Source organism: Phyllopteryx taeniolatus, chromosome 9 (genome assembly GCF_024500385.1).
Source record: "Phyllopteryx taeniolatus isolate TA_2022b chromosome 9, UOR_Ptae_1.2, whole genome shotgun sequence".
NCBI classification, from domain to species: Eukaryota; Metazoa; Chordata; class Actinopteri; order Syngnathiformes; family Syngnathidae; genus Phyllopteryx; species Phyllopteryx taeniolatus.
This window is the reverse complement of record NC_084510.1, coordinates 7,882,353-7,907,159: the sequence shown is the minus strand read 5'-3', so window position 1 is coordinate 7,907,159 and position 24,807 is coordinate 7,882,353. Positions and strand designations below refer to the sequence as shown.

Below are 24,807 nucleotides of genomic sequence, written 5' to 3'. Positions count from 1 at the left end.
AGATGAGTGACAGTGACAAGACAGATGGAACAGCTTGTATCACAGTTCTGTGGTCAAGAGCCATTCGAAACTGTAGCAAGGTCAGTCTTTCAGAATGTTACTGGAAAAAACACTGAGTATTTCAGATCCATTACAGGCCATTTACACTGGATATATATCTTTTCTCAAATGGGGGGCACAAGTCAGTGCAAACTGTAGGCCGGTCCCAAGCCCGGATAAATGCAGAGGGTTGCGTCAGGAAGGGCATCCGGCTTAAAACCTTGCCAAACAAATATGAGCGTTCATCCAAAGAATTCCATACCGGATCGGTCGTGGCCCGGGTTAACAACGTCCGCCACCGGTGCCGTCAACCTGCAGGGCGCTGTTGGAAATTCAGCTACTGTGGGTCGAAGTCGAAGTCAAAGAAGAAGAAGAAGAGGTGGAAAGCGGGTTCTTCGGCAGAAAGAGAAGAGGAAAACACAGAGCCTAGAACTGAATGTGGGGACTTTGAATGTTGGAACTATGACAGGAAAATCTCGGGAGTTGGTTGACATGATGATTAGGAGAAAGGTTGATATATTGTGTGTCCAGGAGACCAGGTGGAAAGGCAGTAAGGCTAGAAGTTTAGGGGCAGGGTTTAAATTATTTTACCATGGTGTAGATGGGAAGAGAAATGGAGTCGGGGTTATTTTAAAAGAAGAGTTGGCTAAGAATGTCTTGGAGGTGAAAAGAGTATCAGATCGAGTGATGAGGCTGAAATTTGAAATTGAGGGTGTTATGTGTAATGTGATTAGTGGCTATGCCCCACAGGTAGGATGTGACCTAGAGGTGAAAGAGAAATTCTGGAAGGAGCTAGATGATGTAGTTCTGAGCATCCCAGACAGAGAGAGAGTCGTAATTGGTGCAGATTGTAATGGACATGTTGGTGAAGGTAATAGGGGTGATGAAGAAGTGATGGGTAAGTACGGCATCCAGGAAAGGAACTTGGAGGGACAGATGGTGGAAGACTTTGCAACAAGGATGCAAATGGCTGTAGTGAACACTTTCTTCCAGAAGAGGCACGAACATAGGGTGACCTACAAGAGCGGAGGTAGAAGCACACAGGTGGATTACATCTTGTGCAGACGATGTAATCTGAAGGAGGTTACCAACTGTAAGATAGTGGTAGGGGAGAGTGTGGCTAGACAGCATAGGATGGTGGTGTGTAAGATGACTCTGGTGGTGGGGAGGAAAATTAGGAAGACAAAGGCAGAGAAGAGAACCATGTGGTGGAAGCTGAGACAGGACGAGTGTTGTGCAGCTTTTTGGGAAGAGGTGATACAGGCTCTCGGTGGACGGGAAGAGCTTCCAGAAGACTGGACCACTGCAGCCAAGGTGATCACAGAAGCAGGCAGGAGAGTACTTGGTGTATCTTCTGGCAGGAAAGGAGAGAAGGAGACTTGGTGGTGGAACCTCACAGTACAGGAAATCATACAAGGAAAACGGTTAGCTAAGAAGAAGTGGGACACTGAGAGGACCGAGGAGAGGCGAAAGGAATACATTGAGATGCGACACAGGGCAAAGGTAGAGGTGGCAAAGGCAAAACAAGAGGCATATGATGACATGTATGGCAGGTTGGACACTAAAGAAGGAGAAAAGGATCTATACAGGCTGGCCAGACAGAGGGATAGAGATGGGAAGGATGTGCAGCAGGTTAGGGTGATTAAGGATAGAGATGGAAATATGTTGACTGGTGCCAGCAGTGTGCTAGGTAGATGGAAAGAATACTTCGAGGAGTTGATGAATGAGGAAAATGATAGAGAAGGGAGAGAAGAAGAGGCAAGTGTGGTGGACCAGGAAGTGGCAATGATTAGTAAGGGGGAAGTTAGAAAGGCATTAAAGAGAATGAAAAATGGAAAGGCAGTTGGTCCTGATGACATTCCTGTGGAGGTATGGAAGCATCTAGGAGAGGTGGCTGTGGAGTTTTTGACCAGCTTGTTCAATAGAATTCTAGTGCGTGAGAAGATGCCTGAGGAATGGAGGAAAAGTGTACTGGTGCCCATTTTTAAGAACAAAGGTGATGTGCAGAGCAACTGTGGCAACTATAGAGGAATAAAGTTGATGAGCCACACAATGAAGTTATGGGAAAGAGTAGTGGAGGCTAGACTCAGGACAGAGCAACAGTATGGTTTCATGCCTAGAAAGAGTACCACAGATGCATTATTTGCCTTGAGGATGTTGATGGAAAAGTACAGAGAAGGTCAGAAGGAGCTACATTGTGTCTTTGTAGATCTAGAGAAAGCCTATGACAGAGTACCCAGAGAGGAACTGTGGTACTGCATGCGGAAGTCTGGAGTGGCAGAGAAGTATGTTAGAATAATACAGGACATGTAGGAGGGCAGCAGAACAGCGGTGAGGTGTGCTGTCGGTGTGACAGAAGAATTTAAGGTGGACGTGGGACTGCATCAGGGATCAGCCCTGAGCCCCTTCCTTTTTGCAGTGGTGATGGATAGGCTGACAGATGAGGTTAGACTGGAATCCCCGTGGACCATGATGTTTGCAGATGACATTGTGATCTGCAGTGAAAGCAGGGAGCAGCTGGAGGAACAGTTAGAAAGATGGAGGCATGCACTGGAAAGAAGAGGAATGAAGATTAGCCGAAGTAAAACAGAATATATGTGCATGAATGAGAGGGGTGGTGGGGGAAGAATGAGGCTACAGGGAGAAGAGATGGCAAGGGTAGAGGACTTTAAATACTTGGGGTCAACCGTCCAGAGCAATGGTGAGTGTGGTCAGGAAGTGAAGAAACGGGTCCAAGCAGGTTGGAACGGGTGGAGGAAGGTGTCAGGTGTGTTATGTGACAGAAGAGTCTCTGCTAGGATGAAGGGCAAAGTTTATAAAACAGTGGTGAGGCCAGCCATGATGTATGGATTAGAGACAGTGGCACTGAAGAGAAAACAGGAAGCAGAGCTGGAGGTGGCGGAAATGAAGATGTCGAGGTTCGCTCTCGGAGTGACCAGGTTGGATAAAATTAGAAATGAGCTCATCAGAGGGACAGCCAAGGTTCGATGTTTTGGAGACAAAGTTAGAGAGAGCAGACTTCAATGGTTTGGACACGTCCAGAGGAGAGAGAGTGAGTATATTGGTAGAAGGATGATGAGGATGGAGCTGCCAGGCAAGAGAGCTAGAGGAAGACCAAAGAGAAGTTTGATGGATGTCTTGAGGGAAGACATGATGGCAGTTGGTGTTCGAGAGGAGGATGCAGGAGATAGGCTCTCATGGAAAAGGATGACGCGCTGTGGCGACCCCTAAAGGGACAAGCCGAAAGGAAAAGAAGAAGAAGAAGATATATCTTTTCTCAACGTGTTTGGGAGATTTTGTTATTGTCCGATGTAACCAAAGTTGACCTTTTTGGCCAAAATTCCAAAAGGTATGTTTCATGCAAACACAACACCACTCATCACCAAAAGGACACAATACATACAGTGAAACGCATAGTGGTTGTAGCATCATGCTCTGAGTTTGAATGTCATTTTTTTCTTCTGAACATAGTCAGATCCCAGTCATAAAAGAGTGAGATTTTTTTTTTTTTTTCAACTACATATCATGGCCATCACAAAAACCTGTTATTTGAATGAGGGTGTGTAGACTTTTTATACCCATTTTATTTGACACACACTTTTTTTTTTTTTTTTTTTTACACAGGGTTAGGGTTCGGATTATCTTTCTTTTAATCTCACAATCACAGAGTGCGTATCTTGGTCGTCCTCAGTGTCGGCCACAGATATAAAGATTCTCGATAGCAAATATATAATGCCTAACATTTACAATTGTCATCCATGACCATTTTCCTAGCATCTCGGAGAGGAGAAACCACTCTGAATTAGTCAGGATAATCTTGAGAGACATCTGATTATTGGGTCTTTGCTGAGTTTGAAAGGTGGGGATCTGGCCAAAAATTGTCCCAATAATACGTACCGGTATGTACAGTATGTACTACGGCGAGTCAAATATTTATGCCTTAATTCTGTACTGCAGCAGTCCATTACTGTGCCCTTTTTAGCCTAACTGACCTAATGTAAGACTAATAATTTTTTCAGAGTCAAAATCCAATCTAAACCATTAATTTCGTATAGGTAATGTACAATGAGTTTGAAAGTATATTAAACTTTTGGGGGATTATAGTTTGTGGTATAATTATGGTTTAAACAATTAATACAGCATCGGCGATGGTAAAAATTTTGGGGTACTGTTGGTGTCAATGACTCACAGTGTTTTCCTATTAGGTGTTACTTTACATCAAATTTGTTTTGCTTGTCGTGCATCTGACTGTCCATTTGTATACGGCGTTCTCCTAGGAAATAAATTACAGCAATTTGGAAGTGGAGACCTCAGCTTTTGCAGACAGAAAATTATAATGCTGAAATTAGTTTTATTTTTTTTAAATTATGAGCATTACTACTTCTAGTAGTGCTACAGTATATGTTTTTCCTTTAAAATGTTGTGGCCCTCTAGAATGTTTCTCATGTGGTGACCAACATGTGGCACATATGGCACTGGCAGGGACGAATCATTCTCTCAATCAAGAATCATTTACTTTAATGACACATTCACTGCTCATTCTTTTCATTACACAGAAATAGTACACCCAATCACAAATTGAATTGGATTGGAATTGCTTAAAGCATCATTTATTATTAATGTCAAGCAATCCAACAGAGGGGATTGTCTGCCCTTAAGTATTATCCATAGTTGAAGGGTTACTCACGGCATCCTGGAGCTTCAAAGAGCCATCCTGCCTATCATCCACAAATAGAAAGTTTGAAGGGGAATCTTTAAATGGAAATGGTTAATATTTCCCCTTGACATTGATTCATGCCGAGACTGTAGCCATGTTCCTCTGCATCGCAGATTTAATTTATATCGTGGATTTTTTGCTGTATCGCAGGATTTTGCAGTGATTTTGTTTTCCACACGGACTGTTACTGCAGAGCAATAAGCGCAAGCCAGGAGGAAAGAGTGCATAAAAGACTGTAAAAGAGAATGTCCAAAGTTTTGGTTCACTTCACACTTAATAAAATAAGCTAAAGTGCAATGTGCCTATTGCAGAGGACAGCTGGCATAAGTTATGCAACTGCACATCTACAGTAAAGTAAACATCGGAAGCTAATTTAATATAGCCTACCACCACTATTTAGAACTAATTGTAATTCCCTCAACCCAATTGAGCTGCTAGTGCACTTTCAATTGCTTTATATATATATATATATATATATATATATATATATATATATATATGTGTGTGTGTGTGTGTGTGTGTGTGTGTGTGTGTGTGTGTGTGTGTGTGTGTGTGTGTGTGTACTGTACGTTACTTTGGTTGCTTTTCAGAAAGGACCAGATCCTGAATATAGTTCTCATGTGAATCACAGGATTTATTGCTGCTCTCAGTGCTTGCGCCTCTACTTGTTGTACTGGAATACGTAGCAGTTTGCACAGATGAAGGACAGGGGAAATCTATTTTTTTATTAGTTGCATGACGACCGGATGTCACATGACTTTAATCGATGGCGCGCCATCATGCTGTAGCTGATAAATTTGTTATTGTTGTTTTTTTTAATGAAAAAGACAATAAAACATTCATCTTGCTCTTTTCTCAGGGTGCAAAAGTTTAGTGTTGCAAAGAGCAATCACCAAAGACAATCTGGTGACACCTTTATAACTTTTAGTTCGACAACTTAAATTGTTTTTTTTTTTTTTTTTTTTTTTTAGCAACAAGTCAACACTGGACATAAACCATGTTAGAAGCACACACTTGTTCTGAAATACTGTACAGTATCTGTTTTTGTATTATTATAATTATTTATTTTTTGTATCTAAGTTGTTGTATCAGGCCCATTTATTGTTTTTAGTAAGTATAGTCCATAACTCAAATGCTGTTCATTAGATAAGTCGAAGCTGGTACTATCCTGTATGATACTTTCATTGGTCAACCATTCTTTGGAGGTCTTTTTCAAATATTCATCAGTGAAAAAAAGTCAAACAATGAGCAGGGAATACGTTTGATACATTATTGAGAACGCATGTTTTTTTTATTTGTTGCACCTTCAAGACATAAGAAAATAACTGTAAAAAAAAATAAATGTGCCCTACATTTGTGCAGCATAAAACATTAACCCACCCCCCTGCATTTAAATTGTGTGAAGCAGAAACAGTACAGTATTGCCATGCCACACACAATGACTTTGTAACCAAGGCAACCAACAAAATCCACAGAGAATGGTCAGATTAATTACTGAGGTGTGAGGAGGAACCGTTTTTCGATTTTACATGAAGCTACTGTAAATCGCCAAGCTGTTTTACATTACTACTATTAAAACAGGAATACCTTGGTCAGTTGTTAGTGGCACAGATTTTATGACCCAACCAGATCTGGAGATGTCAGTATAGAATTGGTTGTTTTATTAATTCAATCACACAGAAACGCCAGACTTCTAGTTCAAAAGAATACTGGCATTAGTTTTAGTGGGAACAGATGAGCAAAGCACAAGGATCAGGACAAAAATCCTGGTGGGTGGTGGTGAGTGCTCCATTAGCAACAATAATTCACACCACAGTCGAACATCTCCCAACCTCTCACCATGCCGACCTCCTGTCACATGCTCCCATGTGGCTGGCTTGACACTGCTATGCCCGGTTTGTTCTTTCAGCATGTTTTTTGCTCTCCTCATTGAGCATCGCCACACACCATATTACAACAAAACAGATTAACTGCATCACTGCCAACACGAGGCAGAAAAACAGTATATTTAGGTACAGACTGCTACGATTGACTGGAGAAAGGCCTCTAAGATTACATTTCTTCATTCACGTGGGCGGAAAAGATGCTTGAGTCGAGCTTTGTGGTACATAGAAGATTTTTGCAGTGTGCCGTGTCTGCTCTTCGAGCCCTATTAGTTTATATGAAAAAGGCCAAGCATGCATCAGAGGACCAAACCCATGGGCTTTTAGTGTTACGTCTCCAGTTTTCTCCGCACACTTTGTGCTGCAGCCACTTGTTTGCTTTAGACGAGTCAGTTAAAAATGGCTCCATTATGCCCGCAGAGTTGCATTTCATTAGAGCCAATGTTGTCACAGAACAGAACAAGTTATATTGTAAGTGGAAACAGAATTTGAATGTGATGTTTGAAATACATTAAGCCTAACATAAGAGGGAGAACAGCATGTTATGAAATTGATAAATGCCTTTTTAGCAAGAGTCATACTGTACACTGTCAACCCGAATAAGTTGAGTTTACTTAGGTAACCTCCATCCATCCATCCATTTTCTGAGCCGCTTCTCCTCACTAGGGTCGCGGGCGTGCTGGAGCCTATCCCAGCTGTCATCGGGCAGGAGGCGGGGTATACCCTGAACTGGTTGCCAGCCAACCGCAGGGCACATAGGAACAAACAACCATTCACACTCACAGTCATGCCTACGGGCAATTTAGAGTCTCCAATTCATGCATGTTTTTTGGGATGTGGGAGGAAACCGGAGTGCCCGGAGAAAACCCACGCAGGCACGGGGAGAACATGCAAACTCCACACAGGCGGGGATGGGGATTGAACCCCGCACCTCAGAATTGTGAGGCTGACGCTCTAACCAGTCACCCACCGTGCCACGCCTGGATAAATAGACTCTACTTATTTAACTACTCATTTAACTCAGTTTGTTAGGTACACATAATAAACCCTGGCTAAGTAGACTCTACTGCTTGTACTACTAATTTGACCCAGCTTGTGAAGTACACTGCGAACCCTGGATAATTACACTGATGGGTATTTCATAGTTTTTGGTTTTTTTTTGCCAGTAAGTTACTGGCAACATGGCTGTCGTTAAGTTACTGTCAACTTGAATTACAGTAACTAACAGGCAACAGTGTCAAATCAATGCTTTTAATCATTGTCGTACTGATGACCAGACCGTCACTCTATTGCATACAACCGACAGTCAGGGTTTCATGAAAAAAAAATTGCTAGAAGTAACTAAGACACACATCCAACAAACTATGTGAAACATAAACACATGATCAACATTACGTTAGTCCTTATTGTTGATACACATTAAGGATTAACGTCTTTATTACGGCAACAGGTCAACATTTTATGGTGTAATGCGTGATAGGAGCCGCACGGCTTCACAATTCTGCTGCATGCGCAATACAGTAACTCTGTATGACGTCAACCAAAATACCATGATGCAGTGGAAACTGTAGTTAATTACTGTATCATCACTTTGAAGTATTTCATTCGGTAAATAGCTGTAGAATTTACAGGAATGTCTAACAGTGTGCTTTATCTTAAAGTTCAAAATCAGATCTCATCGATCAATGCCTCTCTGTCAAAACTGGCTTGAACTAGATTTTTGGTGTACCTGTGTATGTGCGGGGGCAGGGCCAATGCACCTGCATTGTTTGAGCTCAAACATTCTTCATGCATCCGTTTTCTGAGCCGCTTCTAATCACTTGGGTCGCGGGCGTGCTGGAGCCTATGCCAGCTATGATCGGGCAGGAGGCGGGGTACACCTTGAACTGGACGCCAGCCAATTGCACAGCACATATAAACAAACAACCAATCGCACTCACATTCACACCTACGGGCAATTTAGAGTCTTCAATCAACCTACCACGCATGTTTTTCGGATGTGGGAGGAATCCGGAGCGTCCGGAGAAAACCCACACAGGCACGGGGAGAACATGCAAACTCCACACAGGCGGGGCCGGGGATTGAACCCCGGTCCTCAGAACTGTGAGGCAGACGTTCTAACCAGTCGTCCACCGTGCCGCCTGAGCTCAAACACATAATTACAATAAGATAAGCAATGAAAAAGTACCATTTACTCAAATTTCACAAAAAATATTGGTAATTTAGTAATACAAAATAAATTGGTTTTAGTAAAAACTATTGACTGGACTTAAAAAAAAACAACACAATTTCAATAAGAAAGCACATAAAAAAGTTCAATTTAATCAGAGTTAACAAGTAACGCCAACAAAATAGATCAATTTAAATTATATATACTCGTCTCTTTGAGTTCAATACAAATCTGGATTTACAGTGTAGTTCAAATTTGCAGCCAACATTTTTGTCAAAAAACTTCATGATGATGACAGAGCGAATATGAAGCAATACATTTGAGTGGTTTTAATGTCATGTCCAAGGGGGATCTGGACAATACTTTGGGACAGACCAGAATTTATCTAATAGCAAATTCTTATTTCCATATATTTTGAGAATGAAAATCAACCTTTTGAGCCTCCAAGTTATACATTTACAAGCTGCTCCTTGATGATTTATTGAATTTAAATATTAAGGTATATTATTCTGATGACCTATATCATTGTTTTCTATTATTTTAGCTAATGGGAGCATATAATGTAGATGTTAAACAGTAGAGGCCCGAGGATGGAACCTTGAGTAACTCCACGTGATTTACATTACATTATTACTGTACTCATTGTAGTAGCTTTGTCAATCTATATTATTTGGATCACTGTTGTTGGTTACTACTCGCCACTTATATACTTAAGGACTCTGCATTATTTGCACAATTTTCACCTTATCAGACTATCGCACTAATTGTTAAATTTAAATTGCTTTAAATTACTTGACGACTGCATTATTTGCGCACTTGTTATTGTACCAGCATTACCACATTACTTTACCCTTTCATTGCTCCATGACTCTCTGTACTAAATGTGCTTATTGGTGAGATTTTGAATCTATATTTTGTCATAGTGGATGTTTTCTGTCGTACTAGAGTGGTTCCAACTACCGGAGACAAATTTCTTATATGTTTTAACATACAGTAAGTACTTGGCCAATAAAGATGATTCTGATTCTGTCTGCTTAGACTATAAATTACCTATTGACACAAAGTAGTACCTGTTTTCCAAATAGGACTACAAGCCAAGTACAGTAATACACACAATTCTCTAATCTGTGGCATAATATGTTATGATCAAGCAGTCGGCATTTCCCACACACATGAAGCTTTTTGGTCTTAAATATTGAACACGTTTAATATTTAAGATTGTTGGCCGCGACCCATTTCGAACCCTATTATTTTGACAATCCACTATTAACACACCTTAGACCAAATGTTAATCTTATAGGATAAACTTATACAGTAAAACATAAAATAGCCTGACGTTCGACGTCCTTGGTCTTGGAAGGGGCAAAATCAGGAGAAAAACTGCCTGTTTTTCTTTATGTGTGTACCGGGCCCAAAGGGGCTGGCTGTCTCTCGTGAAAGTGACTGATAGTATACCCTGCCCCATATACTGCCAATGGTGAGTCCAGCTGTCATAACCTTGATAACTGGGTGCAAAACCCTGACTACAGTGGCTTTTATTTGTGATATCAGAGCCCAGAGTGAAGGGTAAAAAACAAGCGTGGCTAAAAACTCGTGGAGGCAGCACTCACGTACACTATACTGTGTGTATGTGGCACAATCACCAAACACAAATACTCCACCATCGTGTTGAAAACTCCACAGAGCAATTTGGACTCCAGCTGTCACTTGAAAATGCCTCTGGATCTTCACCCTGTCCATTTCATGAGCAGAGAAACTTGAACAAAAGATTAATTTCGCCCCAGGGACTTGAGAGACACATTTTGTCGACACACTGGTACATTTTCCATGATACTATGTCTCCAGCTAATGGCCGCAAATAACAATGTTTGCGTTCTGTATCAAATTATCGTTACTTCTTTCCCAAAGCTCATACATTCTCCAAACTTGATATAATTAGTCATTGCCTGAACTTGACTGTTAGTGGTGGTATTCAGTGGTGTTTTTATGTGAAAAACTAGTACTAGCCACATTTCATGCAAACTCAAGTTACTCTCTCTTAATGTCTTGATGCAACTTATCAATATAAATTACGCAGATATGATTTACTATGAAAGAAGCAGCAATGTAGACCAACAAAACACACAAAACTGCTCTGAAAAAGCTGCCGTTCTGCTCCTAATCAATGAAGTGCACTGTGTGAATTTCAAATCACATTTTGGCTTTGCCGTCATGTTTAATACCACAATTTAAGCGCCTTTTAATTTTTTTTCTGTTTTCTTTGTGTTGTGTGTGTTTCACAGAACAGTTAACATGGTTTTGTTAGTTGTTTCCACGTGGACAATCCATGTGATTCCTCAGGGTTCGTCAAGGCCATATGCACAACTGCTTCTAACCTCTAGTGGTTCTGTTCTCACAGTAGGACATAAAGACATGTGCTCACCCTAATTGGATGAGTGGACAACAGCAGGCAAAGTTCTTTTTTCTTCAAGAATATGTCGTCTCCTGTGGATAGAGGCAGTCTCTTTCTGGTAATGCAGCAGTGTTACCATGGTGACAGGGCTGATATCTAGCATTTCTGTTACACATAAGCTTTTAAGTCACATGGTTCTGTGACTCCGATGGTTGGAAAGCCAACAGCGAGGTCGCCAACAACTGTTTACCAGCACAGAAACAGACCCACAAACACAGCTGCTCAACTCTGATGAAATTTGTAAAACAACCACTAATATGGCTTCTCTTAAGAAGAATCCAAAAGCATGCTGCAGTAACGAAATCCTATTTCTTATGAACATTCTGTCAAGTGAGATCATATTGCATTGTTTTGTTTTTTTTTCCCAGCGAGAAATTAGTTGGTGAGACTGAGAAGCACATTACACATTTACATTATATTTTAAATCATTGCGCAGTTTTAGGAAAGTCTAAGGATGTAACTTCATTGCAAGCTTTGAATATTACTTCTGAAAGAAAAGCAGAAACGCCATTTGAATAAAATGTGGTTCACCTCTTATATTGTGTAGTAATATATACACATCAAACATAGCACACAACAACTTCTCCACACCAATAAAAGCAATATAATACTATCCCTGTTTGGTTCTTTTCTTCTCCTTTTCTCTCAGGCCCATCACACACTGAGCAACATGGTTTAACATGAGTGAACTGTTGTACAGTGTGCGGGGTTCTGCAACTAGTTTTCATAAGCGATCGACTGTCGGCAACACTGTTTGAATGGCGTCGGAATATCGCAGATTTAACGGCCAATCAGAAATCCCATGTCCTATCAGCTTTCACAACAAAAATTACAATTTCTGGGCAACAAACATGAGCCATTCGGCCACCGCCAAGCAGAACCAATACAGTTTTGTGCAACAATAATAAATAATTATGTGTGGCTGAAATGCACGTGTGCAGTCAGTGAATAAAGCCTCTCAATATCCACACCCTCTCGGCGGCAGCCGGCTGGCTCTCGCGACCCAGAAATGTTTATTTTGTTGTGAAAGATCATGTGATGCGACATGGTATTGTTGATTGAGCTTTATATCTGTTGTGACGCCCTTCACCTGTGATTCAAATTCGCAGTAAAACTAGTCGCCTACAGTCAGCCACTCTTGAAAACATTCAGATCACTGCATATTGCACAAGTTCAGATATGTTCAGGTGTGTCGCTTGGTGTAGAGCAGGTGTTAAGAAGACAAACTATTGATGTTGCACAAAACATTTAAGCTGCTGATGTTTTGTGTTAATTTTCAAAAACTTTAAATCTGTCCCTGTTAAGGCAAAAGATAAGCAGTTGTTGCATTGTGTTCCCTTTTTATATCGAATGTGTACCCTATTTTTGCCTTAAACTCAAAGTACATACCAAACCATGGTTTTTGACGTTCAGGTACAACCCCAGTAATTATAAAGTACATTTATGCGCTTTCACTGTTTAACTAGCTGCCTAAAGGCAGCCATAACTATGATGTGCCCCACCATGAAAATAGGTGTGATACCCCGAGTTTATAGTCTGATAGATTACCATTTATTGACTGAGAGGACATCGGAGCAAAGGTGGTGCTACGGTGTCGACAGTGAGTCTTGTCTCGGCTGATTCTGGAGGTCCATGAAGATGGATGATGATTCTCTGATCAGCAGGGATATTGGGAGAAACCGGTTATTATTTGGAGGAGGTCTGCCCCTTGGAGAACGCTTGATGGAATTTATGGATATGGATGGTTATCCACTGATATTGTCTTACACTTGGTTATGTTTTCACATTTACTTTTTGTGTTTGGACAGGCATTAAGTACAGTACTTAGTTTTCAGTAGAAAATTGAGGTCCAATACAAGGAATCAAAATCTTACCAATATACACTAACTTCAGCAATGAGTGCATTAACGAGTAGAGCTGCACATCAGACAACAAAATGCAAGTTTGAAACAATACCCCCCAAAGGCATTTTCATGCTGTGGACTTCTTATTTTCAACTCACTAAAATGGTATGAGACTCTTTGAGCAGCCTCAAACCTAACGAGAAAATAACTTACAAGATGGAGCTTGTCGACAATACTTTGAAGAAATTAGAGCATTAGATAGCAGATACTGGATCTGCTTTTTTGTCAAAAGTAAGGACGTCACAACAAGCTATGAGTTGAACGTTTTTGTGCCTGGAGTTACTGGGTGTCTTTGTGATTAAGTCATTATAAGGCTATGTGACAATTAGCATACTAATTGGTAGTCTTGGCATTGCAATATTGCTGCTAAATACCAGCAAGCAAATATGTAATACATTTCCCCGTGTAAACTTGCACTTGACTTCAGGGCTGCACTGTCAGTAACCGGAGCAGGAGAGCTTGTGATGTGAGGATTGTGTACGCGACAACATAAAAATATACAAAGGAGCACAGGTACAGAAACCTACAATATACAGTACTTTCATCTTTTTTCCTTCTGAAACATTACTGTTTCTGGTGGCAAAAGCAGCTTTGGATCAGAGAATATTAAAGCCAGAGGTGGCAGTCGCTGCAGGTGAGGACTCAAAACTAAGTAATGAACTTGAGATAACTTGCCTGGTATTTAATTTAATGTGATTATGCGTCTCACCACCTGCTCACAGACACACAAAGAAATAAGGTCTCCTGCTGGTTATCACTGTATTTTGCAGTCAAATTGTTTGGTCAAATTATTAAATCTCGTATAGCTGAAATATCATGAAAGCCAGTATACTCAGATGTCACACAGACAGTCTAGTCCACTGGAGGTCATCTCTTGATCTGGTTTCGACTGTATACAATGAGGCATTCAACATGGTGTAATCTTGTTGATTTTTTGATGTTGTTCGTTTACAGTTTCTCAGTTTCCTTAATGCGCTCTATTAAATTTCCAACTCATAATTGGCAGAGTCAGCATTTGTGGGAGCCTTTCAATTAATGTGAGTTCGACATTTAAAATGTGTGAGCTTTATTTACAACAGCTTTTAGGTTGTGATCGCTCATGTAATGTTGATTTTATGTGCGCAATTAACATTTCTGTACACACAAGGTGTCATGAGCCATCCTGCAGTACTACGGTTGGAGCCTGGGTGGCACTTTGCGCCCTCTCTCTCTCCCCTACCCTCTCCTCTTTCCAGCACCTTCCTTGAATGCGTACCTGTCACCAATTAGCCTTCGTTACCACATGCATAAAAGCCTGACCAGATCCCGGAAAATCTCGCCAGAGTATTGAAGCTTCCCCAGCAGTATAACGGCTCCCCAGTATCCATGTAAACTACGCAAATCCTTGTCATCATTCTGATCTCTGCCATCACGCTGCCAAGCTAAACGACTGTCCTCGTCACTGCCTGCCACGCATTCTCTGCCTCAACAACCCACCAGCGCATATCAAGTACCATCTACATTTCCCTTTTCAATAAACTATTCATCACAACCTCTCAGCCTTCGCCTGCTCTTGGGTCCAGTATCCATCCATTTGTGACAAAATACTGGACCCAGCAACCCCGGAGGTGCTAAAACATGCGCTCACCCTCGAAGGCGCCCACATAGGGCGACAAGACAAAACTCTTCAAGAAATCATGGAATTTCTACACTCCCTTACGCAACAAGTCACCCTCCTTTCCTCGAACATGCAATCCGACCATCCCCCAGTAAGTACTACTTCCGAGCACGCAGCCTTTGAGCCACCACGCCTCCCGTACAAAGAACCTCATGTCTCTCTGCCCGAGCCCTACTCCAGGGACCTAAGTGCATGTAGCCAACTCCCTAGTTTTTAACCTTCAACCGTACAGTTATCCCACCGAACAATCCAAGGTCGCGTTTGTCACTAACCTTCTCCGCGGAAAAGCAGCGAAATGGTCCACCAATTCATCATCCGCTCCATCCATCCTACCGCTTATCGGTTGCGGGGGCAGTAGCTTTAGCAGGGACTTCCTTGGCTCAAAAAACATAACCCCGAAATAGACTGGACGCGCTTATCCATCACTGGATGGAGCCCTCACTGCCATTCTCACTGCCTGCTTTCTGCTATTCCGCCCTCTGGAGACCCATCACCATCTGCCACACCAGCTGACCTCTCCCAAGTCTCCGAAGACTATCATGATCGCTCTCCGGTGTTCAAAAAAGACCTGGCCAGTTCTCGATGGACATTGGAAGAGTGGAGGCACTGGCTGGAGGGGACTGATCATCTGGACAGATCACAAGAACCTTTCTTACCTCCGTTCCGCCAAATGCCTTAATCCCCGTCAAGCTTGCTGGGTCCTCTTCCTAAACCAATTCAATTTCAGCCTCTGCTTCCAACCTGGATCCCGCAACAGTAAACCTGACGCCGCATGTTCTCACCCCCATCCAGCCCTGCTGAACACGAGACTATGCTCCCTTCCTCCTGCTTCGTTGGTGCTGCCTCATGGAAAATAGAACAAATTGTCAAACGCGCCCAAAAGTCTCACCCTGACCCCAAGATCGGACCTCCGAACCGTCTTTTCGTCCCCGATTCTGCACGCTCTGATGCCCTTCAGTGGGCCCACAACCATCCAGCCTTCACGGTTTTGTGCATCCTCGACCTGAAGCCCAGGGGGACGGGTTACCAGTGCATGGTGGACTAGGAGGGGTATGGTCCGGAGGAGCGTTCCTGGATTTCCCGGAAGCTTATCCTTGATGATTCCCTGCTATCAGACTTTTATGTGGCTCACCCGGGGAAGCCTGGCAGGATGCCGGGAGGCGGCAGTTGAGAGGTGGTTACTGTCACGAGCCATCCTGCTGTACTACGGTTGGAGCTTGGGCGGCGCTTTGCGCCATTTCACCCTCTCTCTCTCTCTCTCTCTCTCTCTCTCTCCCCTCGCCTCACTCTCTTTCCAGCACCTTCCTCGGCCACGCATCTGTCACCAATTAGCCTTCATTACCACGTGCATAAAAGCCTGACCAGATCTCGCCAGAGTATTGAAGCTTCCCCAACGGTACAACGGCATGTAAGCTACACAAATCCTCGTCATCATTCTGACCTCCGTCTTTTTCCTAGTCCACAGTATTTCATGTGTCCCTCGCCAAGTAGATTACTGCCACCATGCTGCCAAGACAAACAACTATCCTTGTCTCTGCCTGCCACGCATTCTCTGCCTCAACCACCCGCCAGCGGATCTCAAGGACCATCTACATTTCCATTTTTAATAAACTGTTCATCACAACCTCTCAGCCTCCGCCTGCTCTTGGGTCCAGTCTCCATCCATTCGTGACACAAGCAGCATGGAGGGATGAAGACTAACAGCATTGGCCCAGAACTTGTGTCTTCTAATGTAAAAATATACAACAGGCCAAAAGACGTGTTTGGTGACCCCAAAGTTTAACAAGCATTGCAATGTTTAACATGAGAATGCAAACAGAAAACTCTGGATGTATTGAGCGAAGTTAGAGATAGTGGATATATTCTTAGTAAATAGGAGAGGACATACTTTATGCTTTGCATATTGGCTTTTAGGCATGCACTCATGTTTGTACAATTTCATACTGTCCCCATGCCCCCCAGGATTGATTGTAGCTGGCAGTTTTTATTAAACTAAACTGGCACAAGTTGTCACACACTCGCTACAGGGAAACACATGCAGTATTTACCATGTTACCCAAAGAACAAAATATGTGCAACTAAACAGTAACAGTATATAGCACAGCAAAGGTTCTCCAAGTCGAGCATCAAAATGTATAGCACTGATTGTAATTTTCACAGAAATTACACTGCAGGTCTCGTTACATGTATCTTTAAAGTGACACATTTTCTCCTAATGCTGCCATGATGCATATCCGAACTTTGCCAGCAAAAATATAGAAATCACAGTAGGTTATGTCACTTTACCCAGGTCATATAAATCCAGCCTTTGTCCCAAATATCTGGAAACACAATGTCAAGAAAAAAGATACAATTCTATTGTATTCTGACTATATTTATTGGTCATATTGCATAATTAATTAAATATTAGAGGGGACATATTTTACTCCCCCCCACACACACACACACATGCACACACACACACAAACAATTTAAAATAGTTTCCAGGTGTCCGTGACATACAGTACTTTCGTCAAAATTCCCCATGGATCAACTCTTACATTACACTTTTCTCCTTCTAATTCAAGCTGAGCTGAAATTACCCAATTCTGAGGGGGCGGTCCTGTCTCATATGAATGAGCGATTTTTCACCTCGCCCACTCTACTGAAGGACCACTTCGGAGTAGGACTTTCAGTTCCATGATTACTAGGAGCTGAGTTACTAGGTGGCTACTAGTTAAAAAAGCCAGTGCAAACTGGCATTTTCACTCATGAAGTAAGCACTTCATTACCAAGCATTACTAAGCATTAACACTCTTGTCAATGAGTGTGCTGATCCATATATGTGGTGCATGCAGCGGATAAACCAAAAACAAATACGCGCCACCCACCACAAGGGTGACATCATCAAACATTAGAGTACATTATTTGTACACTTATGATGAAAATCCTTTATCTCTATGAATTATACAGAATAAAATATGAATGAGACATGATAAGAATGTAGAAGCAGAATCAGAATTAGAATCAGAATCAGAATCATCTTTATTTGCCAAGTATGTCCAAAAAACACAAAAGGAATTTGTCTCCGGTAATTGGAGCCGCTCTAGTACGACAACAGACAGTCAATTGACAGAGAACACTTTTGAGACATAAAGACATTAAGAAAAACAGTCACTGAGCAATAAAGGGTTGCTCGTTATCTGGTAATGCCGGTACATTTTTTTGTTTTTTGTTTTTTTTTGTCCACTTCAACATATCAAAACATTAAATATGTGTAGATCAGTGTTCATGTAAAACATACAGTAATGTTTTTGAAAACCTAGATTTGTTTGCAGTGTTTCATTACATTTTCATTTCATTACAGTTTTTTCTGATTTTTTTTTCCATCAGACTGACGATTTCTAAAATAATTCCAATAAAAACAATGTTTTAGGATCTCTCTACCAAAATAAATCTTCTCTAACACCATCCATCCTTCCATCCATCCATTCTCTACCGCTTATCTGAGGTCGGGTCGCGGGGGCAGTAGCTTTAGCAGGGACGCCCAGACTTCCCTCTCCCAAGGAGGAGGAAGCAGTGCACCATCAACACTGTGTATAGTGGGGATGGGGCACTGATGACCTCAACTTGAGACGTTGTGACTCTGGGGGCCGAATACTACAAAGACCTCTTCAATTCTACCGACACGCCTTCCCAGAAAGATGCAGAGTCTGACTACTCTGTACTACTCTTATCTCTCGGGCTGAAGTCACCGAGGTGGAAAAAAAGCTCCTTGGTGGCAAGGTCCCATTAGTGGACGAGATCTGTCCGGAGTTTCTGAAGGCTCTGGATGTTGTAGGGCTGTCCTGGTTGACACGCCTCTGCAACATCGCGTGAACATCGGGGACAGTGCCTCTGGATTGGCAGACCGGAGTGGTGTGTTCCAGCTATAGGTGTATCACACTCCTCAGCCTCCCTGGTAAGGTCTATTCAGGGGTTCTGGAGAGGAGGGTCCATCATGAAGTTGAATCTCAGATTCAGGAGGAGCAGTGTGGTTTTCAACCTGGCCGTAGAACAGTGGACCAGGTCTACACCCTCGGCAGGGTCTTTGAGGGTGCATGGGAGTTCGCCCAACCAGTCTACATGTGTTTTGTGGACTTGGAGAAGGCGTTCGACCATGTCCCTCGGGGAGTCCTATAGGGGGTGCTTCGGGAGTATGGGGTACCGAACCCCCTGATACGGGCTGTTCGGTCCCTGTACGACCGGAGTCAGAGTTTGGTTCGACTGTCCCTTGGGGAGTCCTATAGCGAGTGCTCCGGGAGTATGTAGTATCGGACTTCCTGATACGTGCTGTTCGGTCCGTGTACGACCGGTGTTAGTTTGGTCTGCATTGCTGGTAGTAAGTTGAATACGTTTCCAGTGAGGGTTGGACTCGGCCAGGCTGCCCTTTTGCCATTTGTCACCGATTCTGTTCATTAGCTTCATGAACAGAATATAGGTAATATATATATATATATATATATATATATATATATATATATATATATATATATATATATATAGGTGCAGCCAAGGGGTTGAGGGTTTTTGCGACGTCAGTATTATGTCTCTGGTTTTTGCACGATGTGGTTCTGATGACTGCATCAAGCCGCGATCTTCAGCTCTCAGAGCAAGCAGTTTGCAGCCGAGTGTGAAGTGGCTGGGATTTAGATCAGCACCTCCAACTCTGAGACCATGGTCCTCAGTCGGAAAAGGGTGGAGTGCCCTCTCCGGGTCGAGGAAGAGACCCCGCCCCAAGTGGAGGAGTTCAAGTATCTCAGAGTCTTGTTCATGAGTGAGGGAAGAATTGAATGAGAGACCGACAGGCAGATTGGTGCAACGTCTGCTGTGATGCGGACTCTGTATCGCTGTTGTGATGAAGAATGAGCTGAGGCGCAAGGTAAAACTTAGAATTTACTGGTCGATCTACGCTCCTACTCTCACCTATGGTCACAAGCTGTATGTGTAGCTGTGTCCAAAAGAACAAGATTGCGGATACAAGTCGCCGAAATGAATTTCCTCTGCAGGGTGTCGGGGCTCTCCCTTAAAGATAGGATGAGAAGCTTGGTCACCCAGGAGGGGCTCAGGGTAGAGCCGCTTCTCCTCTGCATAGAGAGGAGCCAGATGAGGTGGGTCGGGCATCTGGTTAGGATGCTCCCCCGGACGCCTCACTGGTGAGGTGTTCCGGGCGCGCCTTCCTGGGAACGCCTCAGGATTCCCATGGAAAAATTGGACGAAGTGGCTGGGGAGAGGGAAGTCTGGGCTTCCCTGCTTCAGCTGCTGCCCCTGCGATCTGACCTCAGATAAGTGGCAGTAAATGGAGGGATGGATGGCTGGATGGATGGATGGATGGATTGTGTAATCTAAGGCAAAATTCAACAAAATATGTTTTGGCCTGTGATTCCCAGAGAGGAGCTGCTTGGGTTATAAAACCATGTACACTGGAAAACTGACGATTGTTTCCAGCAAGTGGGAAATATGGGAAGGCTATGCAATAGAATCAGCTGTTTTACAGGTGTGACATCTCTTTTCAGAAGAAACAATCATCAGTATATGTTCCTGTACCCTGGTTTTATTGCAAGCAGGCTCTGAGGTGCTGTTCACTGGCTTTTCAATTACATAAATATGATTTAAATTGTTCCGCTTCTAATGAGGCTATGCTTTTTCTTCCCTGCTCTGAAGAAGAACAATAATGTTCAGGTGGGTAGTGGGTAAAGAAGAACAGTGCCAGGGGGTTGATTGATGTATAGAACTGCAACTTGTTTTGTCTTTTTCTGGCGTGTTCTTATAATTACACCTCGTTTTAGAAAGCTGTTTGTCAGGACAGGTTGTGCTGAGTGAGGGAAATGTTGCTTTCTTTACACAAGCTGTTACTCATCAGGACCTTGAACAAGATCCTCAAATTAAATAGCATTCCTCAGGCTCCAATTCTTTGTGATTTCTGGCAAACAAATGAGAAATCCAATCTGAGAGATAAACCATGCAGCACGCTGACGTGGGATTATAGGTGAAAGGAGAAGCCTGATAATTATTACTACACTGCCAGAGCTCCCATGTCTGTGCTCCTTGCATACTGTAAAAGCAAGCGCTCCGGGATACAAAGATTCTCAATACAAGTAAAACATTAATTGCGGGCCTAGTGAAACACATTGTAGATAAGGAGACTGGCATTAATAATTCAATCGTGTATGCATCGCCACTCTATCTTTTTCTCTTCATGCGATAGCCAGCTCTTTTCTAATCGTTCTACACTCCTCATCGCTGCTGTCCTCGGCAGCTTCTGGTGAATACAACTCTAATTAGTGCACTGAGACGTCAAGATTTTCCCTTAGTCAAATATAAAAAAATGAGGCAGTCCAATGTTTATGCAGGATGTTGCTTTATAATGCCCAGTGATGTTTTGAGTAGGGTCGCCTTTTTCACACTAAAGCCTGCAAAATTGATGATTCACAACCGTACTACTGTGTCTTTTAAACAGAACCCAGCGAAGTGGGACTGCCATCACAGCATTTGGTGTGATGTATAAAATAACTTTCAACACAATAGAGTGGGTCTCAAGAGTTTACGCCCCTATCTTGGCATTGCGGAAACCCCTCACGCATTTTTATCCACCTCTGTTGCAGCTGTGATACTACCTCAAAGACTTTACAGCCAGTGTGTAAGGGGGCTGCGTAGTATGAACGGAATCAGTGACGTGACAACAGCCAAGTGGGCGTGACTGGCACCCGATTTAGCTCATTGAATTCTGCCGTCCCAGAAATGATCATGCAATGATATGATGTGACGAGAAAAAAAATAATCCAAGCAATTGAGCCGGATAGACAGCAAACATTTTATTTCAGTTTTATAATGAATCACAATTGCTACTGCAGTAGGAAAACGATTCAGAATACAGTAGACTTCCTTTTATGTTGCAGAGGAAAGAGGTTGGTGCCTCACCATTTTGTTAGTTAGCTTAGTTAGTTACAGTAGTTACTTAGCCCTTGTACACACATTAAGATAATCAGGATATTTTGGGCCCAATTTTGCCCTTTCCCAACCAAGGACGACAGATGCCAGACTAATTTATGTTTTATAAGATTATCCCATCAGATTATCCTGTGGTCCGAGGTGTGTTTAGAGTGAATATGTCACAATAACAGAGTCCGAGACGGATCGGGGCCGACAATTTTAAATATTAAACCTGTTCAATATTTATATAATAGTTATATGCCTGATAAACAACCTTTTAGGATAGGAAATAGCCTTATATGTGTACCAGGCCCAAGTTATTTACTATTTGTGTATGTATGTATTTTGTCATTTTGTTACTTCGTAAGTTACTCACAGTTGTTACACATCACAAACATCTTTATACTATAGTGAAGTGGTTCACATTGCTGTCATTTGTGCAGTTGGGGATGGATCAATTCTTACTCAAAAAGCTCTTTACAATCGTGCTATATTTAACTAGAGACCAGTCCAGGGTGTAGTCGAAAGCTTTAATTGGCTGAGATCCACCCACTGTTTTGATCAGCATATGACATTTGTGTCCATCTCCTCTTCCACCTCGTTCGACAGCGAGAGTTCCCAGCAGCCGGCTGCTTGCTTCCATTAGTATAATCAAAGTGCGCGCAGCATGTAGAAAATAAGAGAAGTTCACTCTTTGTATATGGTGCATTGACACATTGCCAAACACTGGCGTGGAATTCATTGACTGTCAATGTCTCATTCACAAATGCTCTGTGAATGAGTAGTGTACATCACCTTTAAGACAACCCTCAACTGGATAAGCAGTAGAGAAAATGGATAGATGGAATTTGTGTTTCTGTTGACTGATCTCTTTTTATACCCCCCCCCCCCCCCCCCAAAAAAAAATCATCATTTACAGCAACACACCTCACTTGAATTTGAAAAAAAAGAAGTAACTGAGGCAAAATGTCAGTCTTGCTGTGTTGAAATTTACGTTGACCTTTTGCGGGTAAATGTTTTATTTGTGTTGCTTTCGTACACACTCATCAAAGGAAACGCTTTTCATCTTGCTCATGGGCGAAGGTTTGTATAAAATGTAGTTTGTGACTGCTGAGACTCAGCACTGTTTAACTCCACTTTCGTAAATCAGCAATGGCTCCTGGTAGTCAGCAGTTCAGTGAAGCCAGAAAGAGTGTGGAGGCAGGGGGGCGGCAGAAAAGGATGGATTTGAAAAGTAAACATTAAATAGATGCTTTCCAAACCTTGCTGATGTTGATGCATTAGATTGAGCTAGTATTTGATAATTGCTCACATTAGAGTAATGATATTGAACATTTCCTGAAGATGTAGTTCCTTATTATTGCATAGCAGCAGAAGAAGTAATCCCCTATTCATTTCAAGCGCATGCAAATGCTGCAGCCTCGCAGTAAGCTTTAACCTAGACTCATGAATTTACGGTTATGAAAAGGCAGAAAATCCCTCATATGCTCCCTTAATCTTGCCTGGACTGAGCTGTCTTTGCCAAACTGAACTAACATCTTTATCACAGTCCATGTGAACTCTCGTAAATTTTAAATGCTCCACTATGGTCTACTGCAGAAGACAACTGAGTAATCAAGCTCGGCCAGACATTGATCGGATAGTCCATAGAATTGAGAACAGACGGAACAAGGGGCGATAATGCCCAAATGGTGCCAGTAGTCGTCGGTGTAAATCACGCCATAATGGCGAGCCTTCTTTTTTCATGAGAAAGCCTTTCACGATTACCTTATATGGACATTTGCAGTATTCTGCATCATAGCAGACTACAAACATGACAATTTTTAATATCTTTGTGTCCGGCAACAGCGCATACTACAAGCTGCTTCTTGATTGGCTATCGTTCCGTTTCACATCACAGTCACGTATTCCGTGGCTCAGTCAACCCCGGTCGGTGTTGACCACACACAACGGAAATAATGAACATATTGAACATTTACGATTGTTGGCCTCAAACGCTTTCCGACCAGATTGGGGAGGAAAAATCACTCTTAACAAAGCCCACAATACAGGATAATCGGTGAGGATAATCTCTTTGAGATAGCTGGGAATCTGGCCTTTGCTGACTTTGATTGCAAGGAGGGAAAGGCTCAAATTTGGCCCGAATGTTAAGTGCATAAAGGGACGCAGCCTGTTGATAGTTTGTAGCTTCCTGTTTAAATAATGATTTTGCCTTACCGTAAACCTTCTTTGTTTCCTTGCATCAGCGGTCAGAAACATTGCAAAATGCTCTTTTGCTCTTTTCGAGTACAACTTTGCTGAGCCCAAACATTCACCACATGGACGGTATAGTGCAAGTGACACCAGGAGATGCAGAGCCAGCAAAGGTCACCCACTCACATTAAGTACACGACACAGACTCATGCCTCCCATGAAAACAGGGAGTCCAGAGAGCACATCTATCGATCTATCTATCTATCTATCTATCTATCTATCTATCTATCTATCTATCTATCTATCTATCTATCTATCTATCTATCTATCTATCTATCTATCTATCTATCTATCTATCTATCTATCTATCTATCTATCTATCTATCTATCTATCGATCTATCTTAAAATAAATCTCCCTCAGGGGGAAAAAAATGTTTTCAGTCGCATGTATGAGAGCATTTGAGATATTTTTTGTATCTATCCATCCATCCATCTTGCTGGCTGGGCTCATTTTTGGGTTTGCATCTATAATAGAGGCTGCCAGCACCAATGCGGTGTGATATGAGGAAAAGCATACATTTGACTCTTCGCTCAGTTGGAGAAATGTTAGAGCACACTGACTTAGCAACACTCTCCTTTTTATTCACGCAGATTTACTGATTTTGTTCAATTCATTTCTGCGATAGCCATTAAGCATACAAGAAGCTAGTGTTCAACACTGACAAGTTCCCCTTGAGGAATTTAGTGGTAGTTGTTTTAACCTCATGTGAAGGGATTTAAAGCAGAGCAACATTCGCTGATCATTTGCAACTGAGTTCAGTGTAAAGGCTGACGCGTCTT

General features: G+C 42.3%; 1 protein-coding gene across 2 annotated transcripts in view; it reads left to right on the top strand.

Moving 5' to 3' along the window:
• camkvb (CaM kinase-like vesicle-associated b) overlaps positions 1-24,807 on the top strand; it is a 46,171-nt gene that overhangs the window by 10,365 nt on the left and 10,999 nt on the right. The window lies entirely within an intron of this gene.